We start from the raw sequence: 16,274 nt of genomic DNA, 5'->3' as shown, positions 1-16,274 counted from the left end.
ATATATAGCATAGAGAGCTGGCTTGTAACAAATTGGGGGGGGGGGGGGGGGGGTGGATGGATGAATGGAACTGAGCTGCCTTGTTTTTTTCCAGTCAGGAGTCTGCCTTTGATGCTGGCCTTGGTGGACTCGTGGCTGGCGGGGCAGGGTGGTATTTTCCAGTAGCAGTGCCACTCCAGGAGACTGGAACAGGTACATGAGGTGTTTCAGTGCCCCTCGGTTAATGAACAGGTCGCTCACCCCTCAGGGTTTTTCCCCTTCGTTAACTGTAACGACAGGGGTTTGGCGCTCGGTTTGCAGCCGTGTGGCCTGTGCTCCCTGGTGACACCACAGCACCCTGGGGTCAAGCTTCCTCAAAGTGCTACAGCAGCCCTGGGTTACCGCTCAGTGGGGGAACAGGAAAGGGCAGCGTGGTTTTAAATAGCTACTTTGCTCTTTAAAATACCCCGTTGAAAATTTTGGATAAAACACTTCCATTGGTGATTTTTTTTTTCTTTTGAGCTTTGTGCAATTCCATGTGTTTCTTTGCATTATCAACACTGAAATTACGCCCTCAGGATGTAAGCTTTGCATTGCTTTGTGAATGTGTATCTGATCCTCTTCCAGAAGGATCACTGTGCGCTGTGTATGGGACATCAGCTGTGGCCACCATGACACTGCCTGGCTAGAGGAGGAACGCAGGGGCTATCCAAAAGGGCTGGTCCCAGCTGCTGTACTGGTGGCGGTGACCAGTCCACGAAGACTGGACAAGACCCAGAACTACTCTGTTCTCTTGGCTCAGAGTGGAGGAATCACTGTGAAATAGTTGAAACTAGCTCTTTCTCTGCCCCTAAAGGCAGCCTGTTTTGGCACCTCAGTGCTTTCCCTTTCTGACTGAAGAGCTGCCAGACTTGCTTGTAGGATCTACCCCTGTGGTGCAACTCCAGTGCTGCTGTCACTCTGCTGCCTTGTGGCATGTGGGTGGTCATACCTTACCCTTGAAAGGTCAAAACACCCTGTGGTATTGCTCCCCTCGCTAATCTCAGGGCAAAGTTGGCAGCTGAGAAACTTTTAAGCTTAATGGCTGGTGGAGAAGGGGAATGATGCCTGTTCAGCTTTTGCTAAGAAGCTGGCTGTAGCCGTACATGAATGTCTCAAACAAAAGGGATTTAAAGCTTGGGTCCCAGTGTGCTGAAAATGCTTCATACAAAGAAAATAGTTCTCTACAACCATCCAAGTCCATCACAGACCTCCCAGAAATTTTAGACTTCGATTGCTACAGCATGGGCAGCCCACAGAGCCCATGCTCCAATTGCAGTGTTGCAAAGTTGTCTGTGCATATGGGCCTCTCCAAAGGCAGGTGCAAACTCACACCTCAGAATTGGTACTCATGTTCAGACCCCATCCTGAAACTCCTAGTAACTGTCTAGTACTTTCCAAGTTTTATATCTACAATTGAGATGATCTTATTTGAGGTAAACTTTGAACAGATCCTTTCTTTTTGCACAGAGATCATTTGAACTGGCTCTAATGCAGAATGATTTTGCAGGACAGCCACTTCTGTTTCCCAGCTTCCCAAATTTCTGTCCCCTTTTAAGGAGGACTTTAGTTCCAGTTTGACCTGAAGTTGTTCCTGGAGTTTGGCCAGTTCCTTCAGCAGGCAGCTGGTTTTCATTATCTCTGATGCAAACCGGTTCCTGCTTGCTCATTACAGCTTGCACCTGATAATGTTTCTAAAGTACCTGTTAGTACTCAACCACATACTTCTGAATACAGGGGAATTCAGGCTAACTTCTCTTTACTTTTAGTGACTTCTGGATGGGTCTTCTGAGTAACCTCTTTTCTTGTATTCTCAAGCCAATTCATACTATGAGATAATAAGGCTTTTATCAACAGTCAACAGACTATGCTTGGCAAGCTGCCTTGAGCCTGACATCAGTGCCATATCAGCAGTTGACTTTAGTGCTCAGCATCTTTTCACATGTCTCTGAGCCATCCATGTGCTACTGGTGTGCTACTGGTTACACAGTCTTTCAACAGTTTTGTCCAAAAGCCAGTTCTTTCCTGCTGGGCTGTGAAGGACTAAGGTTTAACTAATTAGTTCCCTGACCTTACTGCTCTGGAGTTTCCTCACACATATTTTTTATGATTCTTTTTTAAACAAAAGCAGGCCACCCTCAAACAATTGTACCAGGGAGCCCTGCTTTTTGTGCATTGATGGTTGTTTCACTGTTTTCACTGCTACTTACAATGGAAAATCGTTTCTTTTCTGGTCTCTGCAGTGGTGGAGGCAGTTTTGTATAGTGTCCTACTGCTTAAATGAATGGCTAGTGAAGTGACCCAGATGGTTATGGGCATTATTCAAACTGCCTTGTCATTTTGTCACTAGTTGTAACCACTGGAGAGTTTCCTTTGTCCCTTGGAAACTTCCATAATTATTAGTCGCATACTTCATTTTAATTGTTCATGTCCCTTTGACTGCATGATGAAAGCAAGTCTGGCACATGGGAGTCAACTACTCCCTGCCCTGGCACAGCCTTCTCGTCTTCAGGGTTTGGACTTTCTGTCTGAGAAGGAGTTAATCTGATGCTCAGTCATACAGCAGATGACTTCATTGGAAAAAAATAAACACTCATCACTGTTATTGGTGTGTAAAAATATAATAGTCCTTCCATTGTGTTTGCCAGGGGCGAAGCCTCAGCTGGAGCACCACGTCCAGCTCCATGGTGTGCATTTCAGGAGGGCTGTAGAGAGGAGCTACAAGACAAAGGCTAGGGATACAGAAGATGAGCTGCAAGGAAAGATTGAAAGAAGTAGATTTGTTTATTTAAAAAAAGGTTAAGGATAACATAGTCTTCAAGACTAAAAGGTGGCCATACAGAGGAAAGGAATTATCTGTTCTCCACTACTTGTAATAGACATTAGAACAGACTTTCTAGTGGTATGAACAGTGCTAGATGAGACTGACTGGGGATATTTCTTGCTCCAGCTTCTAGTGTATGTCATATAGGCACACAACGACAACACGTCTTGCGGTTTCTAACTTAATAACAGACTCTGATGTGCAGAGCTCAAGAAGAAAGGAAAATGAAAGCAGGAATAACAGCAAATGTTATTTTGTGGCCTTGTTGTTAGTAATTTTTTATAATCTGAAGTGGACTCCGGCACTGGCAAGAGCTAAAGGTCTTTATCGTATGCTAGTTTTGGGATAAAAAATGACAGTGTTATTTGGTTTTAACCTGTAAAGGTGAAGGAACAGAGGACAGTTCCGGGCTTTGAGGGGGTGAAGGAACTGAGAATAGTTCCGAGCTTTGAGTGGACCAGAAATTCACACAACATGAGTTCCCAGCAAGGCAATTCTAGTAAGTGTAAACCTGCAATCCAGACAAAATTTTCTGAAAGTGTTGCAATCTTCCAGCAGGTCCTGGAAAATTGATTTCATTTCATTTCTGAGACTCCCGACAAAGATAATAACTCCTATGTATGTCACGGTGTTGGATTTGATGTTGTTTGAATAAGCAAATGAAAAGCTCTTAAAGATTCTCAGGTAGGAAGGTGCTACAGAAGGCTTTTCACTGCTATACAGTATTTTCCAATCTCAACAGGTGATCTGGGAAGCAGATTGTTGTCCTCTGACTGCTTGCCAAATAAAGATCAGTCATAATTGCTTCACAGAGGCTTTTGGCCAACATGGCACAGCAGCTAAACAAGCAGCAGCTGGAAGAAACTATGCCAATTTGGGTGCTAGTAGAAGCAACACAAAGAAAAGCAAACATGTTTGTATGCTGTACTAAAAACCAGGCAGCACGTGGTATAAGATATGGCCTAACCTTTTCCAAAAGAGGAGATGATTCAATGTTGAACAGACAGAGAGGCTGGTGTAACACCAAAGAGCACGGTACATACAGTATGTTTTCTACCACACAGTATGTTTTCTACCACTTTAAGTACACCCCTTACTTGGCAGTACTCTATACCCAAGGAGGAGGAAGCATGTGCTGAGGGCAGTACGTATTTGTACTTGCCTATCCTGTGAAAGAAGAGTTGCAGTTGAAGTAGGTCTGCGGTAACAGAAATATGACTTACACAAGATAACAGACAGTGAGATGTGGTAGCAGGTGACCCCAAAGCCATGCCCTTAACAGTACAGGATTTAAGTCGATCAAAAGACAGGACTGCCTATGTGGGGAAAATTTCAAAATTTCAGTGCTGTTACTTTTTAAAGGAGCCTGACTATTCTCTTTCCTGATTCCCAAGTTTTGATCATTTGTCCATATTGTCTATAGAATACTTTGTATTAAATCATTACTGAAATAATCCAGCTTTTCTTCTGTTTACCACGGTCTGGCTTTGGGTAACCCAGCTTTTCCTATCACCATTTGAATACCATTTCCTTCTTTTTGAATTGAAAAATGTACTTTACAAAATTTTGTAAAATGAAGCATTTAAGTACCATCACAATTTTTTTGAAATCAGAAGGTTTTGAAGAGACAGGATGCTTTCTGAAGCACTTTCTTGCTTTGCAGGCCTGCTGATTCACAGCGCGACAACACCAGGGTCCCAGAAATAACACTGTGTTTGGCCAAGATGAGCTGATTATTGTCAACCTTGAGCAAGGCAGGTTATCCTGCACAGCACAGGGGAACAGCTGTAGGATTTTGTCCTTATGGTAGTCATCTGTCGCAAAAAACACACCTTGGACAAGTCGCTCAGGAACTTTAGTGTGCAGTGGGATTCCTTGCCGATGCTGCAAAGCAGCAGCCACAAGTAGGAGCTCACATTTCCACTGGCTTATGGTTTCAAAGCCCGACAGAGTGGGAAAGCAGTGGTCTTCCAGGGGCTGAACGGCACAGACTGCAGTGATAGACACCCTGGGCTTCTGGGAAAATGTGACAGCTGACATGTTCAATCACCTCCCTCCATTTTCCATAGTCATCCTTCCCTATGCAGGCTTCAGCAGATGCCAGCTTTTGGACTCGCTCATACCTTGGGTGGCAGCACCAGTGAGCGCAGTGGTGTGCCTCACAGCTGCAACAAGGGTATTCTACAACATGGCAGCACTGATGTAGCAGCTCATTGCCAACACGATTCCCTTACCTTCCCACATCCCCCTCCCATTCCCAGACACAGCTGTGGCCCGTTGCTTACACTGGTGATAGCTCTCATCTGACTTGCGAGCAGGTTCAACTCACTACATTTATGGAACGCACACATACAAAACCCAGGCTTTTACCAGCTGATGGAACTGACCTGGCTTCACACTGGCACCAGCACCAATGTAACAGTAGCAGCAGGAGTGCATGGCTTGCAATGGGTTCAGCCTTTTCGGAAGCATCGAATATTAGAATGACTCAACATCTCACAGGATTTAGCCACAAGTACCTGGCACAGCAAAAAGTTTTTTAGGGGTTGCAGTATGCATACTGCCTTTAACAACACATCCTAATACCCCTGGCCTCCTGTCTGGCTTGCAGTATGAGCATGATGTGGTGTTAACCACCAGACTTCACATAGTGCACTAACAACTTCTTTGGACCTTCTTCAAGGTCGGAGAGCAGAGACTGCAAACAAGGCAGAGCCACCTTGCAGCTTGCAGGCTGCCAGATGGACCATGTATAAAACCTCATCTAAGGACTTCGGGTGGACTTCCAGAGTAAGCTAAAAATGCAGAGCCTAATTCATGCAGGAGATGGGTTGGCCTTGTTTCAGCTCTAAGGCCATGGGGAATCCAGTCCTGTAGAATCAAAGAACCAGTCTAAAAATTTCATTGCTTTTCATTTTAAATGAGAAGACAGGGAGAAGAGAGACAAAAAAGCAATTAAGAGTGACATAGATGAACAAGAGAAGAGAGTGCAAATGGGGGCTGAGACAAGAGACATGAGGAAAACAGGCATGTATAAATTGTACAGAAGCTTTTACTGGTGCTAGACTGTATGAAATGACAAGCTTTTTTTTTTTGTAAGTGAAAAGAATAAGTGCTTTTTTGAAAACAGATGGTCTGCCAGTTCTGTAATAGCTGACATGAGGATTAAGGTATTTAGGTAGCTTGTTCCAGAGGAAAGTGCTACTGGTGAAAGCTACTTCTGACAACTTCAGCAGTCTGAGAGCCAAAATGTTCCAAGGAAAGTGGCTGAAGGTTGAGTTGAATTTCCTGGAGGAGGTCTTAAGGGACCTTAGAAGGCCACAGCACTATGCAGTCACACCTTAGGAGAGTCCAGCATGGCCATTCTTCAGGCTGCTTGGAGACCAGGACTTAGGAAAGATTATATAATTCCCCCTGGATGGAGTTAAACTTTAGGGGTTTGTAATATCTATAAATTTTATGGGAAACTAGCCCAGCTCTTGTAGTTCTGACACAACCTGGATTTCGTACGGTTCCAAAACACATACATCCACTGTTCTTACTATTTTTATATCTTAAACTACAGTCCCTACCTGAAAGGCTTCTATAATGGATGTAAACACATTTGGATGAAAATGTGGTCATTTTAGAGGCTACAGAACTTTTTTTCAAATGCTTCTCAGTAATATGCAGATGGTAGCAGTTTTTCTGATGTTGATTGTCACTGCAGACTCCGTTGTAACACTGATTTTGGAGATTATAAATAGGGTGCTCTGTGTTTCTAAAACCTTGGAGTATAGCAGCAGTTCCAGAAGCAGGGGAACCCCAGAAGATGGCTTTTGATCAATAGGTGTACAGCATCTGAAAGGAATGGGAGAGGTGCAGAGAGTGAGCAATGAAGTGTAAAATATAGATGATCTTACTCCCTCCGTGCTATGTGGCACATTGTAGAGGCATTTAAATGGTGTGGTTAAAGATTAGGTGGGGAAAAATCACAGCCGTGTGCAGACTCCTGCAGCTCCATCTGGTTTATTTGAACAGAGCTCATTCAATTAGCTCAGCAAGTCTCTAATCAGCAAAAAAGGTCTTAGTTTAACAGACTGCATCACCACTGCAGAAGGATATAGCTCCCAAACCAAGCTGCCATCTTATCTGACCATGTTAACACATAGCTGTGCCGGTCTTTTCGATATAAATGTTAACACACCTAAATTCAAGGGTGTCAAGTATCAGATTAGTTGTGTCTGAAAAGCTCTCTAAACTTAGCTGGTTTCTGGATACCTGCCCAGAAATGGTTCTAAGAATTTACTTAAGCCAGTGTAGCCTCTGCAGCAGCCAGGTGCTGTGCTGTGACTCTCTACCAACTGTGATACCAGACAGAGCTGCAGCAGCAGCCAGACCTTCAAAACTTCCTTTATGTGTTGCAGGAAGACAGCATTAGGAACAGACTACTCGGCACACTGGCACAAGTGCAGCACTTCTTGTAGCAGGACGAATCAGAATAGGGAATCTTACAATCAAAGCTGTTCTGCCTGTGCCACAGATATTTTTTTTTTTCTGTTTTGCATTAGAAACAGTGAGAGCGTTTTTGCATTTTCATAAACAACATTCTTGGTCAAAGTCAGTTTACCCAGAAAGCTCAGCTGAAGAGCTTTTTTTCTTCTTAATTCTTCTAAATCCACTGCAAAATACACCCTGGAAAACAATTGTTCAGACAGGCCACAACATTCTTCCTCCCATCCAGTGCTCTATCTCCCAACAGTTTCAGCAACCCTGGAGTGCATTTGCCGGGTTTGGAGGTATTTGCTGTTTGCTGACTAGCAGCAATCGTATCGGGCCCTAAAGCTTCTCACTGACATTGATGTCTTTCTGCTTTACTTCCCCTATTTTATTTGCTTCAAGTGCACTGAAACAAATGGCAATGTAAATGTTAATGAATGATAGGCTCATTAAATGGATCTAGGTTTGCCTCCAAGTTTTAGCTGATCTCTCTTAGCCTTGTGAGGAATGTACTGAGAAATTGCTTGGAAAGCCAGGGCTTTGATTTCAGAGGGCAGTAGTAAGAGGCCGATTATTATGTTGTAAAACTCTCAGGGCATAAGTTTTGGAGGCAAAAATGGGACAAAAAGTCTTGAATGAAACCAAGAGCAAAATACGTCCCCCAGATTTTTGCCAGGGTGCTAACAACTGCTGATCCTAAACCGAAGGTCTAACCTCACATCTTCAAATATTAGGCTGTGCATGGTAATGTTAAAATACTTCACGTGCACTAGTGCTTGGTGCTTCTAGAAAAGGTACAGCTGAATTTATAGAGCAGATGATCCTCTTTAGTGTACATTAAACCTAAAGACATACCATGACACTGACATTAAGTATTGCACTGTAAATGCAAGAGATGTATGTTCAAACATTGCTCTGAGCTCATATAGGCTTTGCTTTGTTGATTCTAGTTGACTGTGGCCATTGAGGTGAGGAATCAAAGGTGGTAAGGCATAATAATAGTCACTTTAAATTTTTGATGACAGAGACTGGCTGGTTTTATTCATACTACTACATTGATCCATCTTGGCTCTGGTATGTCTCAATTTTAAAACCTTCTCTCAAGTATAGACTGAAATGTTTGTCATCACTGAACACCACATACCCAGATATAGATACTCTCCACCCCACTCCCAACCTTGCTTCCTACTTGAACAGGTGCTTGCAAACATGAACTTTAAAAAGTGCCGTCAAAAGGGCAGTCAGGAGCTGTGTGGGACAGGTAAAAATATGTAATAAATTTCCTCTCCCAGAACTGCACCTCGGCTTTTGCTGCCTGTGTTTTGAGCCCAGATCTGAATGTCTGAACTTTTCCCCAAGTAGCGCATGATGGAGTAAGTTTGTGCCAGGTTCCAAAACCAGCTCCCAGAGACCTCTCCTGACCACAGACAGGAGCCAGGGCAAGCAGCATGACCTTACCGTGGGGTCACTCTGTGCTGCTGTATTACCAAGTAAGTCTTTTGCTTTCTGCTTTACACTTCTGTAATTGCATTAATGGATTCATGCCTGAGTTACTGCAAGCAATACAAAGAGAAAAAAATACAGTGCTTATAAAATGAATGTGTGATCACAAGAAAACTGGGAGGAGTAGTGCAAAATATATTTGTAGAGAATGCATAAGATCCTGTAGCAAATGCATCATGACTTGGTAGTATAGTGCTGTATTTTATATCAACTGTAATCACAAATGTTTGTTAACATCAACCTTGTCTATGGATTACAAACTTACTATGCCTTAATACATTCAAGACATTCAACATGTTAATTAATAACAACAGTGGCAATAATGATGATCCATCAGCTAAAACATGCCAACTACATTCATACACAGTAATAATTCAGATCATCCTTTTTCTTAGTTTAAGCATGCTTAAATGCATTTCCTTGAACAGCAAGCATTGAAAAACAAATGAGAAATCATAAAAGAATTGTACCTAAAATTTTGCAAATCTTCATTGTTTGACTTCCTTTCCTTTTACTATACACTATTAACATAAGAATTTGTGTTTGAACCAAGTCAGAATAAAGCCATGGTGTCACTTGCCAGAGCATGGAAAATAAAACACTGCATTGTAAATCACAGCTCTGGGCTTGCAAACTGCATGATTTAAAAATGTAACAACTACAGTCATCTTAATATCACTACTGTATCACATACCAGGCAAAACTTGAACACCTATGTTCAACAGTCTTTACCTCTCAGATTTCTACTGGACATTTGCATTCAAAGGCTAACATTATCTGATCGTCAGTACATTCTTCATAAGTTGTATATGCAAGTCCATTTGTGCAGTAGATGCAGTCTGTAGCTTTCGTATTTTTCACATTTAAAAATATTTATTAGCTAGCAGTTGTTAACATTATATGCACGTCAATATCATTTTTAATTCTTTGAGATAGATATATGGATAATAACAGTATTGTTGAAATATCGGGGGATAGCACAAGTCTGTCTTTCTTCCCTTTGTGCCTCCTGGTAAATCCGTAGCTGTTCTTAGTTACAGTTTTTAGGCTAGTAGGTCCTTCATATTAACAGTATGAAAGGGCAAATAAAGGACTTCAAAATTCTGAATATAATTGAAATTGCACTGATAGTGAAAAGATGCTGGAACAGTGCCTGCAGCTCTTCATGTCTCTGCAATTGGGCTTGAGCAAGGGGGTGCAATTCTTATGTGTTTGTAATACTCAGCCTTCTTCCTTGAGGCTTTAAATGGATCTCATCCCATACATTGCATTTTTGAGCTGTTAGTAGTGAATCTTTGGATACTTGTGTGTGGTCAGAGTTTCTGCCCACAGCTACATGTTATGAATAAAGGGACTGAAACCAAAAAATGGAAGCCCAAACTGAGTGCCAAGAGCAAGAACTGAGCACCACAGGAAGCATCTACCTTCCTCTGAGAATCAGAAGAAAATTACTTTGATTCCTAAATACAGATTTTCAGGCTTAGCCCTGAACACCCTAGAAAGCGATACTGTTCAGCAGGGCTACAACATGGGACATTCCAGCTGTTAGTCCAAAATCCAGCCCTTTTTCATGCTTCTCTTTCAGGGTTAACATTGTGTAACTTGGGGATGCCACATGCCAAATGCCACATTGTCAAAACAGATGCTGTAGCTCTCTGAAGACCAAACTCCTGCATCAGCAGCACTGAAATTTTTTATCATGGCAAGATCTTGGGTTCTTACTGTCCTTCTTGAATATCCATTGCCTCCATAGTTTTGTTTCCTTATATATGGAAACACGTAATAATTCATCACAACTGCATTAAATCAAAAGAGAAGCTATGAATGAATAAAAACATTTGGTCAATATATCTACCAGTCGTCATGGCTGTTTTCAGGAATGGACAATATAATCAGAAATCAAGGAAATTATAAAGAAGAATTTTCATGGCCCTTCATTTTCAGTGCATCACAACAATCAGAAGATTCAGCCTTTGTGTTTGCACTTTCCATGTGAAATCCTCAAAAAAAAAAAAAAAAAAAAAAGAATTGCAAGTAAAAATCACTGCCCTGAGCCTCTGTCTGCCTAGGTGAAACTCCAAGTAGCAGGGACACATTGCACTACAAGGGGGCACATTGTTCCTCTGGCAAGGCTGACCCTCAGGGAAGCAGCTTGCTTGTAAATCAGGACTACATGGAGAAACTGAAATGGTGCCTTTTGTGTTCAGCCGCAGCAGAAGTGTTCAATGAACTAATGGAGAATTCGCTTCTTTTCTGTCTGTATTTCTTATATGAAGCGTGCGTGCGTGGGCTTTGGATAAAAGCCAAGTCTTTAAATAGCACTGGCCACCAGCAGAAATCCAAAGGAGTGGATAATAAACTCAGATTAATAGAAAGAAAAACTGTCCCCATTTCTGTGGCATTGCTCTTAAGTGCCTGGCTGGGGCTCACTGCCTTTGCCTTGCCACAGAGCAGTTTGAAAGAAGAGGCCAATTTCTATCCTGCTACTTAGGGGCCGACTGCAGCTCTGGGCAGCACCAGCACAGCGTACCCTGCGTGCTCTCACCGTGTGTCTGCAACAGCCACTGTAACCAAAACCAGCTCCTCAGCTCCTCTCTCAGATGTTTAGCACAAAACTGTTCATGAATGATGAGGAAATGCACCAAAAAGACAAGCAGAATAATTTACATACATTTGATGTACAGCACAGTGCATCTGTTGCGTGGTTTCCATATTCATGCTGTTCTCAGTGGAGAATCATTTGCTTTGTGCTAGAAGAGCATACGCCCCCGAGCCTCCTTCTTTGCTCCACATTCACTTGCTCCTGTATATATTAATTATTTCAATGGGATTTCTTCCTGGTTTCCTGTCCCCGTAGAGTGATAATGATTTGTTCTATCAACCCTCACAGTAGGTGGATAAACATTACTAGCCTCATTTCGTGCATGGAGAATCTGAGACAGGAGGGTTATGCGCTGACTGCCGTTGCAGACAAGAGAGGCTGTAAGGACCAGTTTTGGCACATAGGAATTTCTTTGTTGCCTCCCAGGTGCATACTGTGCTCCCACCCACACTGTTGAGCTTTTCAAAACCCAAGGACAGCATAACCTTTTAGGGAAAAAAAAACACACAAAAACACCACAAAAGCAAACCTAACAGGCATTGTGCACATTGTGGCTACAGCGGTTTTCAATTACAACAGCAAAAAAGTATGCTCAACTTTGGATGTGCCTATGTGTCTTTTCTACCTCTTGACACACTGGGCTTGCTTGCACACATGTAAATGTTTGTAGGATGAGGTGTGCAGGTATTTCAGGATGTCCCAGGTGGGAAATTTGCTGTTATTTAATACCTGGTGAGCCATAGGTAGAGGGATACAGGATGAGACCACATTGCAGAACTACTCAAAATAAGATAGACAGAGGGGGCCTGTGTCTGCCCAGAAGACTGCGCAGGGTGGATGTTATCTCTTGGCACAGCTGAAACAAAGCAGACTGACCTCGCAGCACCTCTGTAATCCTTTGCTTACCCAGGGATACCCAACACCGCCTCGGCTGCGCATTTGGGCACGGTCATTAAACATTAAGGAAGCTAAACCACCTGACATGTGTGAGGGGTTTACTTGCTCTTTCAAATGTCACTACCAAGTCAGGACTATGAGACAGCAAAATCAGACCAGGAGAAATCCTCAGGGCAGCAGCTAATGCAATCAGCATAGCTGGGACCTAGTGAGGCAAAGCGGGTATCAGTCCTCCCTCACCTCAGCATGGCCCCACAGCTCGCCAAGGGTTATTTCAGGTCAGAGAAACAGCCAGAGATGATTTCCTAGCCTCCTCGAGACCCAGTTGCTCCCTCTTCCTGCCTAGAAATGTCCCTCCCTGAGGCTGCACTTGACTGATAAATTAATAAAGGGGATTCAAGGATACAGGAGATCTCTTCCAAACCCTTTTTCCCACAAAACCTACAAATCTATGCAGAGGAAGGTAATATTTAAGTGTTAAATTGCCCAACCTCCCACAGTCCTTGGCTGAAGGGCTTCTTCCTGAGCCAGAAATGCTTAATAGCCGTTCCTGTGTTTTTTCCGTGACTCTAATTGCTTTTGCAATAATCTAAATTTTTGGCATCCACAGCATCCTCGAGCACTAAGTTCCACAACAGAACTATAAAAAGGATGTTAAAAGGACCCTTCTTTTGCGTCTTCTAAACCTGGTCACCTCATCGTCTTCTTGACGTGTCCATACTTCTATATGCTGAGAGGCAGCAAATAATTAACCTTTTTTAACTTTCTCAGTTAATTTCAAAGACTGCTGTCATACCAAACACCCCAGACATCTCTTTTTAAAGCTGGTGTGTCCTATTCCACGTTTAGTATTTCACTCCTTGCCTCTCCTCTTGGTACTGTTACTACTTTTATCATACCCTTTTGACACTGGGAGGCCAGAACTGCACATGGCATTTGACATTTGGGCATACAGCAGTTGTATATAAAATGTGTATGTGTGTGTATACATATATTTATTCTGTGTGTGTATGCAGACATACATATGGCAAGGATGTTTCTGGTTTTATTGTCTATTTCTTTCTTAAAATTTCATTAGCAGTTCAGTCTTCTGATCAGCACTGAGAATTGTTTTTCTGTTTTCACAGAGGTATCTATTATTGCTTCAGGCAACTCTGCCCGGATTTGTATTCATTAGCTAAACTGCTTTTTATATGTAAAACTTCTTAGCAGAAATACATGAGATGGGCCTGTTCCTCTGTTTCTCTTCTCTGCCTACAGTGTCATGGCCCTGCAGATAGACTTCCATGTGCCCACTGGCCCAGTGAAGGAACCAAACAGTGAGGAACATCCTGGTTCATCCTGTGTGAAAGTAGTGGCAAATAATACAGATTTTTTTTGGATAACTATGGAAACTGTGCAACCAAGCGTCCGTGTAGAATGTGACAACTCAGCTCCATCAAGATCTGAGCTTCAGACAGACCCCTAAATCCACTTTAATACAGGTTCTGATCCATCCTGTATTTACAACACTCACAGGGGAATGGGAGTACCCAGCCCCCAGCCCCTTTTTCAGTAAATGTTTGTTCTGCAGAAGAGGATGGAAATTTCCATCATGAGATCTGAAAAACAAGGCAAACTTCTCCCCAGAGTGTTGTGTGTCTAACTAATCCCCCTGATGAAAGAGGGCTGGATGATTGACCTCTCAAGGTCCTTTCCTACCCTAATCTTAAAGTGCCTAAGGTTATCAGCGATCTCACAGATAGATAAAAAGATCAGCCCATATTTCCTCAGAGCACATTTGTGGGTGACAATTTGCAAAGAGCTGCTTCTACCACCCTTCTGTTAAAATTCCCCATTTCATAATGGCTTCTATGGTACAGACCTTTATAAAACAATTTAAACCAGAGGAATTCAAAATCACTCAGAAGCTGGGTGATATCTCCTAAGCCTCTGAATCCTTTGTCACTCAGGTCCCTTTTTGATTTTCACAGAAGGGGGGGAATACAGTAGACACAAAACCCTTATCAGAAAATAATAAATAACAAATCTGTCTTGGGATCTTTGAAAATAATAGCAGGTTTGTATTTGCAATTGACAAGTGTTATGAATTCAGGTTAGTGGGTTACTATTTAGGAAGATCTTTTCCAAAATGCAGTCTTTTAGTCCTGTTGCCTGCTTTCCTCTACAGTATTTTAAAGCGATGCTTTGCACAACTGGGAGACCAAAAGGTTGATCTTCCCATTCTCTTGTAACACCATCTTTATTCCTGCCATTCTCCTGGGGCATCTGCAGCAAGGGTTGCTTTACAAACATAACTGAGCATGTTCCTTATTTATTACCTGCTGGCAAATCCAGTGCCAGAATTTTAGGAATAACATCATTAACAAGCTGCATGCTCTGATGATTATTTCTCTGTTGACAAGACCGAGAGCTCACACCACATAACAATGAACTAAAAAGCATGCAGCAATGGATTAAAATGGAAGAATTCAATTTCAGTCTTCAAAACATTTCTGAAGCAAATGTCATTTTGAAAAATAACAGCTGAGTGAGTGTATCATGGCAGGATTAGCCCCTTTAATGGTTAAAAACTCCATAGGCCCCAGCTGATCACATGGGGATGCTGATCATCTGGAGAGAATGGTATTTGTGTGCAGCATCCAAGTGGCCAGGGGCCCAGAGAAGTTGTATCAGTTACAAGCCCAAGATCACATCTGTCTTGCGCTGGTCCTGGGGCCTTCCGGGTGATACGGGAATGACACCAGCACCAGTGGAAACAGCTCTGGCCTCCTACCAAGGTGAGTAGAGCCCTGCTTGCCATCCACCAGCTCCTGTCCCGCCATCTAGTGGGGCGTCTCCGGATGTCACAAGCACCCAAATAAGTAGGAAGCCTTAACACCTGGAGCGCAAACACGGATTTCTTGAGTCTTTTCGATGGGGATCGCTAAGTTAGCTGAGGATACAGTTGAGCTCAACGGCTTCGGGAGAAAAATTAGGCAGAGGCTAATTTGCCTTAGAAAAAAGCTATTCAACTGCCCGCACCACCACCAGCCCTCGCAGCTCCCCTTCCCTTAGGAGCAGGCCATGCTGCTCCGTGAGAAGTCAGATTCAGCTCACTTAACAAAGGGATCTGGCAGTGAGCTGTCTGTTCTGTGGAGGTTAAATACAATGAATTCCACTGTCATTTTTGCAAAGCAATTGAACTGTCCAGGCCTGTGCTGATTCCCGCAATTTTTTTTTTTTGTGGATGAATTTATAAATCTTCCATTTCTTTGCAGAGAGATCCAGGCTTACTGCCTGCAGATTAAGCAGAGTACCGGCAAGCACGAGAGTAGTTAAATCCCTGCTCACCTTTCCCTTATGTTTGGCATGGAAGGAGCCTTTTCTGCAGCCTATCTCAAACCTGAGTCAAAGAACTGTACCACATTGTTTTTAAAGAGGACTAAAGCAGGGACTTGTACCAGGATTAAAGCTGGGCACTGCAGAACCTGAATGCTTCTCCCTCTGCACATATGTGATTTCCACACAGACTTATCTTGCCATGCAGAACAACAAACACATTCTTCTCTTACAACATGTCTCTTCCAAACCCTCCTGTCCACTCTGAATAGGGTTATGAGGATATTATTTTTATCCCAATTGTGTAACCAGTCTAAACACGTGTAAATGACAGCACATAGCTCATCTAAGAATTGCAGGGTGACACAGAATAGGGCTAAAAGGACCTAGAGGCAGTCTGTCCATCTGTTGCAGGGCAGGGTCAGCTGTTACCTGTGTCATTCATGGTGGATCTAACATACTTTCTGATCTCACCTAAGCAGGTTTCTAGCCTATTCTCAAAAACCTGCAGGGACAGTGAACTAGGTGGACAGTCTATTCCTTGCTTCTCTATTGAGAGCACTGAAAAGCATTCCCAGTGCCTAATTTAAACTCTCTTGCAGCAAAATAAACCAGCTCATATTCCTTCTA

At 42.8% G+C, this 16,274-nt stretch overlaps 1 long non-coding RNA gene across 4 annotated transcripts in view; it reads left to right on the top strand.

Moving 5' to 3' along the window:
- LOC114011155 (uncharacterized) overlaps positions 1 to 16,274 on the top strand; it is a 30,036-nt gene extending 13,762 nt beyond the window's left edge. For 2 of the 4 annotated variants that reach the window (XR_008746827.1, XR_008746829.1), the window contains one exon: positions 10,410 to 16,274. This is a non-coding gene — a long non-coding RNA (uncharacterized LOC114011155). Of the gene's footprint in view, positions 1 to 94; positions 193 to 4,505; positions 8,812 to 10,409 lie in introns of all 4 variants that reach the window. The other 2 variants (XR_008746830.1, XR_008746828.1) reach the window with 2 other exon arrangements.

This window comes from Falco peregrinus, chromosome 4 (genome assembly GCF_023634155.1).
Source record: "Falco peregrinus isolate bFalPer1 chromosome 4, bFalPer1.pri, whole genome shotgun sequence".
In the NCBI taxonomy this organism is placed as follows: domain Eukaryota; kingdom Metazoa; phylum Chordata; class Aves; order Falconiformes; family Falconidae; genus Falco; species Falco peregrinus.
The sequence above is the reverse complement of the archived record's forward strand: the minus strand, read 5'-3'. Positions and strand labels throughout refer to the sequence as shown.